Source organism: Bubalus bubalis, chromosome 17, assembly GCF_019923935.1.
Source record: "Bubalus bubalis isolate 160015118507 breed Murrah chromosome 17, NDDB_SH_1, whole genome shotgun sequence".
NCBI lineage: Eukaryota > Metazoa > Chordata > Mammalia > Artiodactyla > Bovidae > Bubalus > Bubalus bubalis.
In genome coordinates this window covers 11,680,066-11,700,544 of record NC_059173.1, presented here as the reverse complement: position 1 = coordinate 11,700,544, position 20,479 = coordinate 11,680,066, and the positions used below count along the sequence as shown (strand labels likewise).

Here is a 20,479-nt window from a genome sequence, read left to right as displayed (position 1 = left end):
CTCTCTTGTCTATCTTCCAGCCCACCACCCACACACCCTTCGAAGCCCCAGGAAGACAGAATTTCTTCTTGTTTGGTTTGTTTTCTGTCTTTGATCTGTTTTGTTCACCAGTGTATTTCCAGCACCTAGAGCAAAGCCTGGCACCCAGTGGGAGTTCAAAAAATATTTATCAGTGAATGAATGAAGTGCAGACAGATGAGTCAAGGCTCCCAGAATCACATGGCCATCAGGGATGGAGTTTGGGTGAGCTTCAACTGCACACTCTTTTTTTCTTTGGCCGTGCTGTGCAGCACATGGGATCTTAGTTCCCCGATCAGGGATTGAACCTGCATCCCCTGCATTGGAAGCACAGAGTCTTGCACACTCTTACAGCTACTACCTCAGATGACCCTCATTCTCTGTGCCCAGAGGACTCAAAAGCCTGGAGCATCCCCACAGGAAGCAGGCTCTGCAGCACCGCATCCCCACCAAGGAGAGAAACAAAAACCAAATTCTCAGTTTTCCCATACCAGGCCCTACTGAATAGCGTGAGCTTACTGGGGCCGATTAAACAGGAATGCAGATCTCAGATCAAGCCTGAGGCCGCTGAGAAAACCAACCCTGCTGGAGGTTTAGCTCAGCCCTCACCCCGAGGGGAGCTGATTTAAAAAAAAAAAAAAAAGACTTGGCTTCCTTTCTCTCTCTCTCACCTCCCCTCCTCCTTCTCTTCCCCTCAAATCCATCCCCCGAGGGAAGGCAGGGAGCCCTGGGAGGGCTGCCTCCCCCTCCGCGGAGAAGGAACTGAGGGAGAAGGTTAATTAGATGTTTGCATCCAATTTACGTCTTGTTTGTGAAAGCGCCGTTTCAGCAGCAGCCCGGGCGGCAGCCCCTTGCCCTCCATCACGCGTCTGGGAGTTACTTCACAGCTCCGGAACTGGTTAGCCGGGGTCAAAACGCGCCCATTATCATTTTATCACTGCCTCTTCCTCTATAATTTCGGAGCTCTGCTTTCTCCCCCCTCCACCCCGCATCCCAACACTTTCCTGTTATTTCGACCCACCCACCCCCTTCTCTTCCTCTTCCTGGGCACCCATGTTGGAGTTGGGCCTTGTGGAGGTCCATTTGGGCCAACTTCATGGACCCTATGGGCACCAGCTTTCCTCGGGCTGGGCTCTGAGTTGGGCACCCTGGGGGACACCCAGGGACATGGGAGTTGGGAGAAGGTTTCCACCAACAAGCTGCCCCCACCAGGGATCAGAGGTCCCTTGCAATCTCAGGTAACAGGAGAGAAGTGAGACTGGCTGTTAAGTGTGAATCAGCAGGGAGCAGAGACTGCAGCTGATGCAGAGCACAGCCCTGCCTGAAGGGGACACCATTCCTCAGCTCTGGCCAGTGGATAACTGTTGATGGGCAAGTTGGCCAAGCTCTGTCTCTGGGGAAGATGGGGGATGGGGTGAGGTGACTTGTGCATAGGAAGACAGGATGGTCCAGGATGGATCAATAGTCCAACACTAGAACCTTGGTTTTCTCATCTGTGACATGGGGGGAATGATCACAGCCCCTGCTTCCAGGAGCGTTGGGAAGATCAGCCCATTGGTGGCAGATGTTAAATGACAATGACCATGATAGGGAAGGTTGGGGAGCACCAGGCAAATTCTGGGCAGCTGAGCCCAGACTGAAAATTTATGGAGACCCACCCAGGACTGACAAGGTAGGGTAATCATAAGTAGGGAAGGGGAGGATGCCAGGAGGGGATCTAGAAATGAGACTCACATCTCAAAAAGAACATGAACTCTTGTTATCACTGATGGAGATGAACAGAGTGTAATGGTGAAACACACATCCTGCCTGGGTTCAAATCTCACCTCCACTCCTGACAGGCTGTGTGACTTTGGGCAAATTACTTAACCTTTCTATACCTCCATTTCCCCATCTGAAAATAGAGAGAATACTGTAACTGCGGCAACTCCACAATGTTGATGTGAAAATTAAATAAGTTAATACTTGAAAGTGAAAGTCACTTAGTCATGTCTGATTCTTTGCAACCCCATGGACTGTAGCCTGCCAGGCTACTCTGTCCATGCGATTCTGCAGGCTAGAATACTGGAGTGGGTAGCCATTCCCTTCTCCAGGGGATCTTCCCAACCCAGGGATCGAACCCTGGTCTCCCACATTGAAGGCAGATTCTTTACCATCTGAGCTACCAGGGAAGCCCAGTTAATACTTGGATAGCACTTAAAAATAAAATATAGTGCCTAGTACAAAGTAAATGCCATATGAGTGAGTATGAGATAAATAAATTTATAATTTGTGGTGCTGGAGAAGACTCTTGAGAGTCCATTGGACAGCAAGGAGATCAAACCAGTCAATCCTAAAAGGAAATCAACCTTGAATATTCTTTGAAAGGACTGATGCTGAAGCTGAAGCCCTAGTATTTTGGCCACCCGATGCGAAGAGCCAACTCATTGGAAAAGACCCTGATGCTACAGAAGATTGAGGGCAAGAGGAGAAGGGGACGACAGAGAATGAGATGGTTTGATGGCATCTCTGACTCAGTGAACATGAGTCTGAGCAAACTCTGGGAGATAGTGAAGGACAGGGAAGCCTGGCATGCTGCAGTCCATAAAGTCGAAAAGAGTCGGACATGACTTAGCAACTGAACAACAACAACAAATAATAATAATTCTAAATATATATATACTGCACCCCCTTCAGACAGCCCCTGCTAGTAGCTTCCTCCTTTGCTGAGGCTCAGACAGCCGCCCTCCGAGCGTAAGCTGCCTGCTGCCCCCAGCCCCAGAGCACGAGAACACAGGACTCCATGGACCATTTCTGGGACCGGCCATCAGCCAGAAGGATGTTCCTGTACAGTGAAGGTGGAATACATTCCACCATCAGGAAGTGGAACCCCTGACAGCCTTTGCTTGGAAGAGCCAGAGATTATACCTTCTCCAGCCTGGGCTCCTGCTGCTGACCTCAACGAGCCAAGGGACAGATGGTGACAAAAGATCTGACGCATTTATTGGGTCCCTGCCACAAAGTGCTTTCAGGGAGTAACAGGTTGAAGATCAATAGGGAGCGGGAAGGGGAGTGGTTTAAAAATAGCTTAGTGGGGAGGGGATTAAAGGAACCGGCATGGGAGGGAAGGGGAAGCCGTGACAGGGATGCTTGGCAGGGGAGTCAGGAGACAGCTTTTAGACCGTGTGCAGATCCAGCTCAGCTGTGGATCCTAGTAAGGTTTGGGAGCTCTGGGAAGCCCACCCCAATCCTGGTATCTCCTGGGATGGGTTTCAGGAGCTAGAAATTACCTGTGGGGGTGAGGGTTTCATCTGAAATAGCTGGGCTGACCCAACAGGAGCCTTAATGGTAAAGGTGGGGAGAAGGATAACATTTGACCAATGATAATAGCAGCTCCCTTCTACCAAAGGCTTACCGTGCACGAGACACCATGATAAGTACTTTACCTGAAGCATGAGTTTCCTAGAGCTGCTGTAACAGAGGACCACAAACCCTTAGAGCAACACAAAATATATTATCTTGTAGTTCTGTGAGTCAGAAATATGACAAGGCTCTCATCAGTAAAATCGAGGTGTTCACAGAGAAAGCGTTTCATTCTGGAAGCTCTGGGGCTGAATCCCCTCCTTTCCTCTTCCAGTTTCTAGATGCCACCTGCTTTCTTTGGCTTGCAGCCCCCTCCTCCTCTTCAAAAGCTAGCATATTCTCTCTTCTCTCTCTCTCTGATCTCCACTTCTATCCTCACATCTCCTCCATCTGCCTCCATCTTTTTTTTTAATAGCTCAATTTTATTTATTTATTTTTTTAAACATTTATTTACTTATTTGGCTGCACCGGGTCTCATTGCAGCACGCAGGATCTTTCAGTTGTGGCCCTTGAACTCATGGAGACCTCATGGAACTTTCATTCTAGGGAGAGAAACAGCAACAGACAAGTTAGGAGTAATGTCAAGAGGTTATAAGGGCCATGAAGAAGCATAAAACTGGATGGGGAGCAGGAGTATTTATGCAGAGCAATCAAGGAAGGCTGTGGTGGGGGTGTTCTTTGAGCAGAGACCTGAAGGAGATAAGGGCAAGAGTCAGGTGAGCAGCTGCAGGAAGGGCAGGCCAGGCAGAGGCAACAGCAGGTGTGAACATTTCCGGACAGGACCATCCTTGTGGAGTTCAAGGAACAGCAAGGAGGCTGGGTCTAGAGCAGAGTAAGGAAGAGAACTGAGGTGAGGGTGAGGTCAGAGTATACGGGAGGCCACTGGAGGGGCTTCAGCTGTGATGCGGGGGGCCTGAGGGCTTGGGACAGCGGAGTGACAGGATCTGGCTTGTGCTGAGTTAATTTTATTTAGTAATTTTAAATTAGTGATTTATTTACTTTTGGCTGCGCTGGGTCTTCGTTGCTCTGAGGGCTTTTCTCTAGTTGGCAGTGAGCAGGGACTACTCTCTAGTTTCGGTGCACAGGCTTCTCATTGTTACAGAGCACAGGCTCCAGGGTGCGCGGGCTTCAATAGTTGCAGCACATGGGCTCAGCAGTTGCAGCTTGAGGGCTCTAGAGCACAGGCTCAGTGGTAATGGCACAGGGGCTTAGTTGCTCCGCAGCACGTGGGCTCTTCCCCGACCAGGGATCGAACCTGTGTCCCCTGAATTGGCAGACAAATTCTTATCCACTGTATCAGCAGGCAAGTCCCTGGCTTATGCTTTGTGACAGTTCTGTCTGCTGGCTGCAGAACGCACTGAGGCACTGAGAAGAACTCGTGATAATCAGCCAAGAGATGATGGGGCCTTGGACAAGGGGCATCAGGGAAGAGGATGGAAGCTGGTGGGATTCGGGGTAAGTGTTGAAGGTCGAGCTGCTGTGGTTGTCTGAGAGGCACCACCCTGACCCAGGTCTTGCTTTCCATCACCTTCTGCAGCTGCCTCTCCCACCCCCACGACAGTGAAGACAGCTGTCAAGACTTCTTTTTTTTTTCAGAGAATGAAAAAAATAGCCAACAATCTATTAACTCATCAATACAGAACCCTGCCAATCTGTCCATCACCCTGGCTCCCGTCGATAACTCCATCTCGGGACTGACAAGGAAGGAGGGAAGAGGGGAAAATGAAATATTTATAATTTCTTAAGGGACAAAGCCCTTCCCCAAGGTGATGTTCTCAGGTTCAACCACATTAAGTTTTCCATCACGGAACGGTCTCCCTGACTTCTGCCACCGTCTTTGCAGGACAGAACCACCCAATGGAGGGGAAAAATCCTAAAAGACATTTTGAAGCAAAGTCCCTTCATCTTGAACCTAGACTTTGGGATCATATTCATAGATTTCCATTGCCTGCTAGCTGTGTGACCAAGGGCAAATTACTTAACCTCTCTGGTCTCAGATTCCCATCTATAAAATGCAGACAATAGCACCTATCTCATGAGGTTCTTAGGAAGAAAAAGGGAGATGACATATGTGAAGTACTTTACACAGTGTACACAGGGAATGAGGACTGGGAACAATGAGCCAACCTACCACAATTCCCCATTCGTAATTTCTTTTTCCTCCCTGTTACAGACACCTACTCTTGTGTATGTCCTATACACACATACATAAACACACACATAGCTGCATACATACACAGACACCTAGAGAGACAGATACATGGATGTATGTACACAAAGCTATAATCATCAAAATTCTAAAGTATTATTGCTTTATTTTACTGTTTACAATAAAATATCATTTTAAATAAACTTTGTTGGGACTAATTTACATTCAGTAAACTCAGGTACCTGTTTTGAGTATCTACTTTGATAAATTTTAATAAATGTACCTATTTGTGTAACCTCCATAATCCAGATGTACAACACTCCCATCACTCCAGAAAAAGATTTCCCTTGTACCTCTTGGGAATCGCCTCTGCCGCGGGTGCCCCGGCTTTCTTTCTGCCCCTACAGACTAAGTTTGCCTGTGCTTAGCTTTCATATAAATGGGGCCACCCTACTGCATGTGGTCTTTCGTGTCTGGCTTCTTTCACTTAGTATAATGATTTTGAGATTCATCTGTGTTGTGGCCTGAATCAGCACTTCATTCCTTTTCCTGGCTGAGTAGTACTCCAATACATGAATGTACCGTGGGGTATTCATCCAGGCATCCCCAGCCTCCAGGATCTAATGCCTGGTGATCTGAGGTGAAGCTGATGTAATAATAATGGAAATAAAGTGCACAAGAAGTGTAACGTGCTGACTCATCCCCAAACTTTCCCCCCTATTCCTGCCATCTGTGGAAAAATGACCTTCCAGGAAACCAGTCCCTGGTGCCAGGAGGGTAGGGGACTGCTGTTTAGCCTAGTCAACTGTTGAGAGACTTTGGTATTGTTTTAAATTTATGTAAGTGATACGGCTCTTCACATTCTGTTTCTTACCTTTCCACAAAAAATATTCTTGTGGCCATCATGCTGCTATGTATACCTCTGGTTTGCTTTTCTGGTTTTCACAATCATCCATGCCTTCCTTCACCTCGTTTCCTCTGTCCACTCACCAAGTGAAGGACGGTAAGTTTGCCTATTTGCCTACACGAACAACGTTGAGATGAACAGCCTAACATAGGTATTCTTATATATCTGTGTGGCTGGTGCTCTGGCATTAATACTCAGGAATTGGATTTCTGCAGTATGATGTATGCAAACAGTACATGTCATAAAATGCTGGCATACTACTCCTCAAACTGCAGCCCCCGCCCCCAGCATGCATCAGGGCTTTCATTCTCCCACACGCTCACTGGCTGTTAATGTTCTCATCTTTCTGGGTTTTATTCAAGCAGATAGAAATACACTTCCTCCCATTTAGGCTTTAGCATTTCTCAGATTACTAGTGATTATTTTCTGGTGCTCTTATCCAGACTTGCTATCAAAATGTCAATTGGGTAGCTTTCCTTTTTCTTTCTTTTTTTCTGGAACAACTTATGCAGTACAAGAAGCTTCTGCTTCTTAATATTTGTAGAACTCACCTGTAAGACCATCTGGGCATGGTCCTTTTTTCATGATGGCAGGATGAGGCATTAACACCCTTGACCCCATATTTTACTCTTTCTGGGGAAGCCTGGATATCTTGCAAGTTACCTGTCAGATAAAAACAGGTCAAAAATGTTGCTGAGGGGTGGGGCAGGAAGAGACAAGGGAAGGGGAAAATCAGAGAGTCACTGGGCCTGGGATCTGGAGATGCAGTCGGTATACAGTATAAAAAGCTGGCTTTGATAAGTTTCTCTTCTATGTCTGTGAGGGTGTTTCTGTTTTGTAAATGGGTTCATTTGTGTCGTATTTTGGATTCCACATATAAGTGACGTCATCTGGTATTTGTCTTTCTCTTTCTGATTTGCTTCACATAGTATGATGGTCTCTGGGTCCATCTATGTTGCTGCAAATGGCCTTGTTCCGTTTTTTTTTTTTTTGTGGCTGAGTAATATTCCTGTGTGTGTGTGTGTGTGTGTGTGTGTGTGTGCGCGCACGCGCGCACGCGTGCCACGTCTCCTGTATCCATTCACCTGTCAATGGCGTGTGGACGTTTGGGTGCTTCGTGTCTTAGCTGTTGTGGGTAGTGCTGCTGTGAACATGGGGGGTTGCATGGATCATTTCGAATGAGAGATTTCTCTAGATAGAAAATTTTAAAAAATAAGTAAAAAGCAGACTTTGTTCAGCTTAGCAGTGACAAGGGAAAGAGAAAAGGGCTGAGACTCTGTCATACCTCTGTGTGTGCATGTCTGTGTGTGTACCTAGTGCCTCCTGGGATACCTGGTCACACACGGTGTATATGCCCATATATATTGCACTCACTGTTGGTTTGCAGAGACATCATACATGATGCATGTACATTTCTGTGCATCTACATATGTACACACCTCCCTGTGATTTTTACCAGGGCCTATCTGTTCAAGCTCTGTGGATTGTGTGTGTGTGTTGCATTTGACAATCGATGACTATTTATCATTTGCATATTCTGAGTATCACACTGTGTTTAGTGCATTTATATCTATTGTGTTCTTGGAAAAGACTCTGCCCATAGGCTATGGCTGCATGTGTGTGTGCATGCATGTGTATGTATGATGGGAGGGTATGACACGGAACGCGTATTATTACATAAACTGAGAATCTCATTATGTGCGTTTATTTGTTAAACAAAACACATTTGTCAATTGTGTTTATGTGCACACACAAATGTGTGTGTGTGTGTGTGTGTGTGAGTAGAAGGGTGTTACCCCTGTGTTTATTTCCACAGACCACACACTGCATTTGCATTTTGGTGTCTGTCTGTTACACCCACCCAGCCTTCCCTGCCCCCTCCCCGAGCCTGTTTGTAAAGACACCCGGCATAATGTGGTGTGTGCGAATGTGTGTGTGTGTGTTTGCCTTTTATTTTGCTCACTGTTCTGTGACAACAGAATGCTTTCCCCCGCTTACCTCCTCTTCCACATTGCAATCCTTTGGGGGATATCAAGGGCAAGCCAGAGAAGGGTTACCTGGAGAAAAGGGTTGCTAAGCAACCAAACACCCACCACCCCGGAGCACCACCAACCCAAAACTCCGTTCCAGGCCTGCAACCAGATTAGCATATTAATGAGGCTGTAATTTCCCCCGAATTGTCTGCTCCTACACACACTCAACTCACAGCACACACTGGCCCAGGAGTTTGCTATGCAAATAAACTGGTTTTACAGACTGCGACTTAATTAACTCATCAAGTTCACCCGCCTAACAGAAAAGGCAGACGAACTACAGATTAATGAACCTGTGTTTGCTCGCCCCTCTCTCTCTCCCCTGCCACGGCAAGCCGCCTTTCTCTTTTTATGGCCCGTTTCTCTTCCTTCTCCCCCTGAACCTAGTCGCTCCTGAAACTCACCTGGGGTTCTTTTCTGCCTTCCTCTGACGGTTCCCAACCTGAGCCGGTGCCCTTCCCGCCACTCCCTAAGTGCCCCTCCTTTCTCATCCCTACTCTGAGCCCACAGTCCCCACACCCAGCCCCAAGGATCAAAGCCGCAGGCCATCCAATTCCCCCAGCCAGCCGAGGACTGGAAACAGGGACACTGTTCCTTTAACGAGAGAAGACCGCCGGCTTTATTTTTGACACACGATTCATAGTTTAGCCCCAGCCCTGATATTCAATCAGCTGAATACAGACTCGGGAAGAAGAGGCATTCTCCCTGCCTGCGTGTTAATTAGAAACGCCAGTCCTGGCTGCCGCCCACACTCATCAACTTTCTCCAGTTTTGATGGAGGACATACACCCAGGAGGGGTCTCTGAAACTCTTGGTGGAGAAAGTTCTCAATGCCTGGGATGCAAGAAGCCACTTAGGAGGGAGAAACTTTGAAACACTGGACCATTTCTTCTTAAATCCCTTTTCTTTACTCTCCGGGTTTTTGCCTCTCATTGAGGCCTGTGGGTAGCGTCACCTCCTCCAGGAAGCCTTCTCTGGTTTGGTGATATTCGATAGATGGATCTAAACTGGAAGAGGGCCCAATGTTGGAAGATCAAGACATTTGTCCCCCACCTTCCCTGACCTCCATACAAGGAAGAACCTTCCGCAACTTTTCCAGCTCCATGGATGATCTGCTTAGTAACTCTCTGCCTCCTAACTGGACTTCCCTTTCCACGTTCAGGCCCTATTATTTTTCATGTGAATTGCTGCACCCAAGCCCTGTATGAGTTCTCCCTGCCCGCTGCCTTATTTCTTTCCAACCTGCCTTCACTATGCCACCCGAGAAAGTACCCAGGCCCTCTCTTGCTCAGACACCTTTGATGGCTCCCTTTGGCCCTCGGGACCAGGTCTAAACGACATGTAGCATTCAAGGCCATCTATGATCTGGCACTACCTAACCTCCCCTAGATCCTCCCCGCATCCCAAACATCTGTAGTTCTCACATTTGAGGCAGTGTAAGACTCATCAGATGCCTTTGTTGAAATATAGATTCCTGCCCCGTCTCCCTGAGACTCTGCTTCTGTAGGTCTGGGTTGAGCCCAGGAACCTGCATCTTCAGCTTGTGTCCCAGGTGACATGGATACAGGTCATCCTTAGACCAGTCTGTAAGAGGCTCTGTCCTGGGAGTTGAAATTTCCTCCCACCTCCATCTGCCCTAAGCACCAGCTTGGGACTAGCCCACTAACATCTCCCCCCCTGGCGCTCCTCCCCAGCATCTCTGATGAGAGATGCTGCCTGGAAGGAGGAAGTAGGGACCCTTCCCCCAGATACCTTAGCCCCAGGGGTCCCCTCATTCCTGCCTGGAAGCCGTGGGCTCCTGTGCAGTCCTTGGAGCAATTGTGTGTAACTTTATTGCCTGGTTCTGGGGGGTGGGGTATGGCTTTTTTTTTTTTTAACCTGTTCTTCCAAACCAAAGAAAAAGCAAATTCTTCCAAACGGTCACCCCTACTGTCAATCAGTTAAGATCTTGAGTGCAAAATAAGCAGAATGAATGTGAGTCACACAGTCCCACTTCCTGGGACTGACCGACACCCTCATCCCACCATTCACTTGCTGTGTGACCTTGGGAAGTGAATTCCCTTCTCTATGCCTCCATTTTCCCCATATGCAAAGTAGGAAAAAGAGAGTTTCACTTCGTACAGAGTGGAAGCACGATTTTTTAAACATCCACAGAAAGTACTAAGACAAAGAAATGTTTGAGTTACTCAGTTAGTGGTTGATCGCTGTCAGCTGTTGTGTTCATAACTCATTGTCTACCTGCTGGGGAGACTCCAAGGGGCACTGCTCGCTCTTGGATAACCAGATGTCTTGGTGTGGGTTTTACTCTCAGATCTCTCCCAGTAATACCATGCCTGGCACATAGTAGGTGCTCAGCCAATGGTTGCTTAATTAAATTGAAATGTAAACAGCTCCAGGGATGCAAAGAAGCTTTCTTCAGGCATCCAGGCCGTTCTTATCCTCTCCTATGCACACAAAGACACTCACACACACACACACACAAGGACACACCCTCAGATAGACACACATAAAGACAAACATATTCAGACACACAAAGACAAAGACATCCGGGAACCCAGAAAGACACATACAGACAGACACACATAGGCAGACATGCTCAGACACATGCAAATAGAGACAGGCACTCATACACACACTCAAAGACACACAGACACACAAAGAAGACAGACACACAGAGACACACATAGACACACACAGAGACACCCTCTTCTATGCACGCACACACACACACACACACACGAATTCCAGTCCCTTTTATTCTCTTGTGTCAGAATCAGAGGCGGCAGCCACACCAGCAGCCACCTCCCCGTCTCTATAACAAGCCCGCATTTATTTGAAGCGTGTCAGGAGGTCATTCCTCAGCTAAATAGTGTCATTCCCATCCTTTCCATCCCCTCCTAGGACCTATTCCACAATCCATTCATCATGCCTGTATCTGTAGCCGCAGGGCCTCCCATGGATGCCAGCCCCTGCCTCACGGAGGGGCAACCACAGCCACTCTGAGGGAGGCTGGTATCAAATCCTGCCCCCCACCCTCCACCCAGCAAATACTGCCCCCACCTTACAGGTGAGAAGGCAGAGGATCAGGGAGGAGAAATGCGTTTGTTCATTCATTCAAGATCAACTTGACTCATTTGGAGCTTCCATTTTTGCAAGGTCAACAAGGTCAAATATTAACACACTCAAATGGTGCGTCCTAGTGCTTAATGAGTGGGGTCCCTCATGCCGGGCACCAGGTTAGCCCTGGAGATACAGGGATTGACCTGAAACCGACACAGTCATAGGCAAGATAGGGGTACAGGCTTGTAGGGGGTAGTAGGTGCTGTGAAGAGCAGAGGACAAGGGGATGAGGCATGATGGGGTGGGGCTGCTCTAGATGAGGGAGGGCCTCCCAGGGAGGATCTCTCTGGGAAGATGACCCTGGAGCCAAGGTCTAGGTAAAACAGGGCTGAGCCCCATGGGTATCTGGAACCAGCAGATTTAAAAGCAGAGAGAACAGCCAGTGCAAAGGCCCAGAGCAGGGAATGTACAAGGGTGTGATGGCCAGCAGGGAGGTGGGGGTACAGGAGCAGAAGTGATGAGGGGAGAGGAATGGGGAAGAGGGCTGTGGGCAGGGAGGAGCCCGGTCGCGTGAACAGCTTGGGTTTTATTCCAAAGTGTTGAGAGCCACCGTCACCGACAGCTCCCAGAAGGGAAGTGATAGGATCTGACTTACGCTAAAAAAAAATCACTACTTCTTGGGTACATGTTCAAAAGAACTGAAAACAGGGACTCAGATACTTGAATGTAAATGTTCATTGCAGCCCTATTCATAATCACCAAAAGGTGGAAACAGCCTAAGTGTCCATCAGCGAATGAATAAACAGATGTCGTCGGGCCAGACAATGCAGTAACATGGAGCTGCAAGGAGCGAAGCGCTGACACAGGCTGCAGCCTGGGTGAACCTCAGAAGCATGACGTTAAGCCAAAGAAGGCAGACACAAAGCGCAGATGTCGCATATGATCCCACTTACACGAAGCAGCTACAATAGTCCAATCCTCAGAGACAAAGAGGGGAACAGAGGTGCTGGGGAGCTGGGGGAGGGGGAGACATTACTTCAAGGGAACAGTCTTTGTGTTTGGAGAGAAGTTTTCAAAATAGATACTCGAGAGGATGGCGTAACATTGTGGATGGACCTCACAATGCTGAAAAAAAAGTTAAAATGGCAAGTTTTAATAATAATAACAATTTTTTAAAAATACTTTTGGGGACTTCCCTGGTGGTTCAGTGGTGAAGACTCCACACGTCCACATAGGGTGTGCGGGCTTGATCCCTGGTCAGGGAACTAAGACCCCAAATGCCACCTGAAGAGGCCAAAATCAAACACGCAAAACAATGCTTCTGGGTAGAGAATGAAAGGGCCACTGCCTTTGTCCAAGTGAGAGACCATAGTGAGCAGTCTCGGTGACCCTACTAGAAGCGGGGTTCAAACCGAGATCTTTGGCCTCCACACCCTTCCTTGCGCCAGAAACATCTGGTTTCGGAGAATTCAGGAGTAGACCAGTGGCTGAGAGTGTGGGTGCAAGTTCTAGGAACCTGTGCCCAGATTCCAAGACTGCCCCTCCCAGCTGTGTGACCTTGGGTTGGTGACCTTACCTCTCTGGGCCTCAGTTGTCTTATCTGCTGGGTGGGAATCATAGTAGCTCCTAGATCAGGGGTTGTCAGGAGGATTCATTGGCATAAGGTAAGCAAAGCTTTGTCCAGTGCCTGCTAGCAGAGAGTCCTCCAGAAACGTTACTGAGCAGGGGGTCGCTGAGTCAGGCTGTGGATCACCAGTTCTGGATTTCTTCCTTTCTGGTCCCTTTTGCTCCCTGCTCCTCTCTCCCTCACTTCTCCCTGCTTTCCTAGTCTTTTTCCATTTCCTCCTCCTTTTCTCTCCTCCCTCCCAGATGGGCTCCGTGAGTGGGCAACCTGTGAAGTCCCGCAGGGCCCCACACTTGGTGGATGGACTGGTGTCGCCATCTTGAAATTCTTAATAATTGTTGAGCAAGGGATCCCTCATTTCCATTTTGCACTGGCTGGTCATGCCACCCTCTGTCCTGACCCTCCCCCAACAAGAGAACCACTTTGCCCATCTCTGGTTTATAGGAAAGTCCCTGTCAGAAGGAGCTGGACCCAAGTCGTATTCATTGCTGATTTCATGGCTCATCCCCTATTTTAAAAGCCTTCTCTGGAAGCACAGAGAAAGCAGGACAGTGAAGAGACAAGGACAATACTCCAGATTCCCTCTAGCTTGTTCCATAGACGCTGGGTGCCTGGGGGACTGGGTGGTAAGGAAGAGAAAAACAGCTGGCATAAGGAGATGCCTCCAAGGTCCTCTTGTCTGGAGACAAGAGTCAACTAAGTGCGTACCAGAATCACTAGGAAAAGTGGATTCTCCAGCCTTACCATCTCCGGGGGCGGTGAGGGGGGTGGGGGGGCGCACAGGTCTAATGACTCCACTGCAGGTAGACAAAGTCCAGACTCCCCGGAGGATATCATGCATGTGGCCTGCCCCCTACACCCTCTGCTGCTAACAACCTCTTATCAAACCTCCACCTCAGAGCTCCTGCACGTCCTACCTCTTCTACCAGGAGCCATCTCCCTGGATCTTCCCAAGGCGGGCTTGTTGCTCTCAGCTTAAATGTCACCTCCTGAAGCCTAAATCTTGAAACTGGTCCACAGCCCCTGTTGCTCCATCAGTGACCTGAGTTGGTTGATTTTGGAAAACCATTATAACACATGGAAGGTACCTTATTTCTGTCTTACTGCCTGTGTCCCTGACTAAAATGAGAGCTATGTTGTCCTGTCACTGGAGTGGCCTCCCTGCCAAGCCCAGTGCTCAGCACATGGTAGGTGCTCAATAAACATCAGGTGCATACGTGAATGAATGAGTCTGGGTTTTCAGCAGGTGCCCTGCAATTCTGATAGATCCAGTCTGGGTGTCAGGAGTCAATGGCTTGGTTTGCTCACTACTGGAATCCCTTCTATATCTCATCAACCTTTTCTTGCATACCCCCCACGACAAGGAGACTTGTTCCCTCTTTCAGCAGCCCTAACAGTTGGCAAGCTGACCTTCTTTGCAACCCCATGGACTGTAGCCCTCCAGGCTCCTTCATCCATGAGATTTTCCAGGCAAGAGTACCGGAGTGGGTTGCTATTTCCTTCTTCAAGGGATCTTCCCAACCCAGGGATTGAACCCAGGTCTCCTGCATTACAGGCTGATTCTTTACCAGCTGAGCCACCAGGGAAGACTTCTCAACTTCTAAGTCTCCCTTCTGCTGTGGAAAGACTAGGATTTAATTGAAGCAACGTTGTTCCGTATTAGTCACCTCCCATTTATTATTCTTTGACATCTGGCTTCATCTCCAAAATGTAGCCCCATGAACTTGGATTGTGTCCATAATCAGGAAGAAAAGTATTCAAGAAGTAACCCTATTCAAACTAACAGTCGTTTATGGGCAATCTCTCTCCTTCCACCTCACACCACCCCCAAAACTAAAAAGCACATTTCTTTATGGTCTAGAAAGATAACACATAGTAAGAAGTGGAAGTCGCAGGAAATGCAGAGAAGAAAGTATCTTTCCTAAAGATGCCAAGTCGGGTTCCAAAGAAAAAAAGAAAATGTGTGTCTTTGTTCAAGAAGTCTACTTGGGGAGTCACAGACTGTCTTTATGACAAATCTCTGGCCAGCTCGGCCGATCAAACACGTGGTTCTCTAACAGACAGAGTAAGGGACTGTAGCTTCCAACTCGGGGATTTCCTAGCTGTGTTGTTGGGAGGAGTGTGTTGATCAGTATGGGACTGGGTATAAATTCAAAAATCTCTTTCTGACCATTGAGAAAGTGTCCCTGTGGGTGAGACTAGCACCTCAGTTCCCAGAAACTGCTCTAGGAAGGTCTTGGAAGGAATTAGGTTTGGAGGTGACATCAAGATCTCCAGGGAGGCCACCAGTCTAGTGTCATCCAAGAAGAGTCCCAGGATGCTAAGGTGTGAGGACTCTGGAAAATAAGCCATCTCTATCCCCAGACCATTTGCCAGTAGGTTTTACCAAGATTTCAAGAAGTGAGCTCCAGCTTTGGTTAATATGTCAGAGAAGCAACTGGAGTGGTAGCTTGTCAGGCTGTAGAGAGGGAGTCACTCTTTGGAGCTGGGGCTCCAGGGAGGAGGCCAACGGTAAGCTGCCCAACCTCCCTCTAACCTCCTGCCAGGGATCCTGCTGGCCAAGCCCAACCGGAAGTCAGAGGGAAGAGAACCCAGGGATGCCATGTCCGTGCACAGGTCAGCCTCCTGGAGCACAGAGCAGGTGGAGAAGGATGGACAGTGAATCTAGAGGAGCAAGAAGACCCCCACATGTATTCTAGCCCTGCCTTCAGCAGAGTGCTAAGCATATAGTTGGAGCTCAACAAATATTAGATGAATGGATGAGTGACCCTGATCCAGCCCACTCTAGTTACCTTGCATTTTTCTAACTGTGAATTTTTGTCCCCACTAGTCTCTTCTCTCTGCTTCCTCTCTAAGTCACATGCCCATCCCTCATAACACAACTCAAATCCTATTCTCTCTTTATGATGAATGAAAGGAGCCAGGTACAAAAGAATGCAATTCCTTTATATTTTAAAAATTTTTGATGCAAATTTACCCATAGTGGCAGAAGACAGATCCGTGGTTACCTAGGGATAAGGGTGTAGGGGAAGAGAGGGATTACCAAGGGACACGAGGTGACTTTTGGGGTGTCAGATATGTTCATTACCTTGATTATGGTGATGGTTTCAGCAGTGTATACACATGTCAAAACTCATCAAATTGTATACTTTAAGCATGTGTGATTCATCACACACCCATTGTCTCTAGAGGTAGCTAAGCAAAAAAAAAAAAAAAGCCCAATTCCCCACAAAATCTTCAGATTCCCCACCTCCTAACCTGATCACTGGTAGTTGGCACTCTGGCATTCATTCATTAACTATTAATCGGAGCACCTACTATGACCCACACACTGGGCTGGATGCTATGGACAAGCCCCAGCCCACAATGAGCTCAGAGCTCTGTGGGGAAATAGATCAGGGGGCATGGGAGTAAGAAGATTCCTGGAAGGAAACATGTCTGAGAGGAGACCTGAAAGACGAGAAAGGTAGGGGCAAGTGAGGGAGGAAGGGTATTTAAGACAAAAAGCTCAGAAGGGAGATAGCATGAGAGCCAGTCCCATCAAAGCTCAGGATAGTTGGAGAGTAAGGGAGGGGAGAGGTAAGAGATGAGTTAGGACAGGGGGCCAGGGGCTTGGAAACCAACCAAAGTATTGGGGTTTGCCCTGGCACCAATGAGGAAGGTTTTAAGCGTGCGAGTAACCTCATCAATTTCGTTCTACAACAAAATTGCTCTGGCTGGGACATGAAGAATGGATTGGAAGAGATGGGATGGGAGCAGAGTGTCTTGGAACGAGAAGGCTCTGGTCTGAACTAAGGCATGACCGCGGTTAGATGAGAGACGTGAAAGAGGGAGAATCAGCAGGATTTGGGAGGGATTAGGAGTGGAGTGAGAGAGAAGGTGCCAGCATGGTTTCTGGCTCAGGCAGCTGGATGGATGCAGAGCCCAGAGAGGCAGCAGGTATGAGGAGAAGGACAGGAATGACTTAGTATTGATCATGCCGAGTCTGAGGGTAGTTGCGTACATGCAGCCAACATTTAGGAGCCCCATTCAGGTCTTAGAGTCCTCTCCTTAAGCTGTGAGATCCTGGAAGAGGCCATGGGGTCCTCGAAGATCTCTGCATCCACAGCAAACCGCCCTCAATGCCCAACACATCATTTTCTCCTAATAGATGTTTGTTGATTGACTCATTGCTGAGTTGTCTTTCCAGATTTGTACTCAGAAACCCAGGTTCAGAAGACCTCTATGCATTGGCTGGTGAGGCCCCCTACTTTTCTGGGGACAAGCCCTAGGTGAGAGCAGTCATGGAGAACAGCCTTAAATTCCCATGTGCCGACTTCATCAAGCCCTCCCCACGACCCCCAGCTGGGCTCCCCATTCCTGGAGACGAGTAAGTTTCTGCTCGGCCTCCCCTCTTCATAACCAATTTGCCTCCAGAAGGAAATAGAACTGCTTGTGCCAAATATTAATCACTACATCTTGGATAGCTCCAACATAACTCTCCAAGCCTCTCTGATCTATGCACATTAGGCTGGAAACACACAACTCCCACTTTAAAGATTGAGAGGTGTAACAGAAAGGTTCAGTAACTTTCCCAAGGCCACACAGCAAGTCCAAAGGCAGAATCAGGCTTCCTGATGCTGTGCAGCTTGTCCTCAACACCGGCCAATCTTCCCTCTGCCTACACTCTACAAATTTGTCTTGAGGGTAGACCCTTGAGGGTCTCAGAAAAGCCATGAAGAATGTCAAAGGGTAAAGTGACTTGCCCACCCTCTCACAACTAGGAAAGGTCAGGGTACTTTTTCATTGGAGTAGAAACTGAAATTTCAACTCTTCCTTGCTTCTCAGTTTCTTCAGGGAACATGTACAGTCAGCAATCACTCTATTTATCTACACCGATGAGCCTGGTCACCGCAAACTTTGCCTTCCCGGGGCATTTCGTATCCTTTCCTGGTTTCATATTTAATCTTCTCTACTAAACACCTGGGGCAAGAGCTGAGTCTGATTCATCTTCCTGCTCCCCAGCCCCTCACAAAGTGCCTCAATCTCAGAGGAAGCTCAATAAATGTCTGCTGATTCATTTTGATCCTTCGATGAAGTGGAAAAGGAAAAATCATTGGAGGAGGGGAGAAACAAGCCACTGACCGAACAATGCCCACAACCCTGAATTGCCCTTTGGAAATCTGGGTTTCTATCCCTGCCTTCCTTGCCACCTTGTAGGAAATACCAAGGAAGCCATCTGCTCCAGGGCTTGGATGTCTGCAACATTGTAACTGTAGAAGGAAGGGCTTGAAATGTAAGTGATCAGAATTCAGATGAAAAGAATCCCTCCCACCACCAAGTAAAAAGTGACAGGACACTGCCAATTTCTCCTCTTCTCTCTCCAAACACTTGACATCAGAGCCCAGAAAGGATGGCAACTGACTACAGTGGAATATGATCAATTCAGATAAAACCAGTCCAGTCCATACAGGGTCAGAGTGGCTGATTCACCAGCCCCACCTCACAGACACATGCCCAGAGAGGTAGAGTAATTCCCCCAAACTCACCCAGCAAGAGAGTAACAGAGTCAGGCAGCTTGAAGTTAATCAAGGGAGAGCACCTCTGTTGGAAAAGTGTCTTGATGAGTTAACACTCATCAGAAAATTTGGGGCTCAATCTTGGCTTTGAAAGTTAGAGGTCATCAAATCCTAGAGAAGTTGCTTAACCTCTCTACACCTCAGTTTCCCCATCTGTGAAATGGGTCGAATAATAGCATCTATTCTGAAGAGGCAGGTGAAGTGCTTTGCACAGTTCTTAGCACATGCAATCTTCAGATAAGTTGTTGTTGCTACTGTTTACTTCTCAAAATCCCCTGAGAAGTGACCAGAATAGTGGGAATACCTTGTACTGAAACAGACAAGACTGGGAGATCTTTTATAGTTTTGTGTTTTGTTTGTGTTTTTTTGTTTTGTTTGTTGGTTGGTTGTTGCCACACTGCGAAGCTTATGGGGTCTTAATTCCCTGATCAGAGATCAAACCTGGGCCCCTGGCAGTGAAAGTACCAAGTCCTAACCACTAGACCACCAGGCAACTTGAAAGTTTTTTATTTTTTTTATTTTTGGGCTGTACCATGAAGCTTGTGGGGTCTTAGTTCTCCAACCAGGGATCCAACCCAGGCCCCTAGGAGATCTTTTAGACCATAAGACCTCTGAATGAGTGAGTGAAGTTGCTCAGTCGTGTCTGACTCTTTGCAACCCCATGGACTGTAGCCCACCAGGCTCCTCCATCCATAGGATTCTCCAGGCAAGAGTACAGGAGTGGGTTGCCATTCCCTTCTCCAGGGGATCTTCCCGATCCAGGGATCGAACCCAGGCCTCCCGCATTGTAGGCAGATGCTTTACCATCTGAGCCACCAGGAAAGTCATAAGATTTCTGGTACCTGTCAAAAGTCACAGGCTTCTGTTCCCAGACCACCTGGTCACCTCTGCCCTGACCCCTCCTATAAGGTTCCACAGGGATATGGTGTGGTTGGGCTGAGAGCCACATGCAATTGCTGGGTCAGCTCCCTTTAGAGAAGGACCCAACAGCATCTTTAAACATAAAGCCTTCTCAGGTCTAGCTTTGGCATTATTGAGACATCGAAAATACCAAAGCCTCCTAGAGAGAAGGAGAAAGGCAAAGAGGCTCTGAGAAGTTTCCACAGACCCTTGCCTGCCAGGAGACTCCTCTGGAGAAGCCCATGAACTGGCCCTGGGACCCTGACCAGCTGGGGGTGGGGGCGCTCCCCACTGGCTCAGGAGGAGGTGGGTGGAGCCTGACTGATCAGGATACCCCTCACCCAGTGGGGGCTTTTAGTGCAAGAATTTGGGCATCAGGGTCATACCCCTTGACAGAGAATAGGGTCTCCCTGCCAGCCATGGGATGTAAGACTGAGTTTCTCCACCTCCGCACTACAGAGACATTCCCTTGAATGATTCCGAGGCTGGAGGAGACTGTCCTGTGCATTATAATATGTTTAGCAGCATCCCTGGCCTCTACCAGCTAGTAACACACTGGATCCAGTTGTGTCAGCCAAGCACATCACCAGATACTGACAAATGTCCCCTGGGAGACAAAAATCACCCCAAGTTGAGAACCACTGATGAAAAGGGAGCTTCCCAGAGGAGGAAGGAGAAACAGACACCCAGGTTAACAGTGATGGGTATAAAGAAGGAGAAAGGGAAGGGAAAGCAGAGATACCACCTGGCTTTCTGGGTGGGGGTGGGAAAGGGCTTGATCTCTCACAGATCATATCTAGTAGCCCTGGAAATCTGTTCCAGGTAAGGGACCTTACACCTTCCTGCTTTATTGTAAGAGATTAATTGTTGATCTTCTTAAAAGGGACA

General features: G+C 48.1%; 1 long non-coding RNA gene across 1 annotated transcript; it reads right to left on the bottom strand.

Moving 5' to 3' along the window:
- Window positions 1-3,552: 3,552 nt before the first annotated feature.
- LOC123330045 lies at window positions 3,553-8,967 on the bottom strand. The gene is made up of 3 exons (XR_006545746.2): window positions 8,415-8,967; window positions 6,968-7,079; window positions 3,553-3,902 (listed from the first exon to the last, which is right to left on the bottom strand). It is a non-coding gene; the product is annotated as an uncharacterized LOC123330045 (long non-coding RNA).
- Between the last annotated feature and the right edge of the window lie 11,512 nt (window positions 8,968-20,479).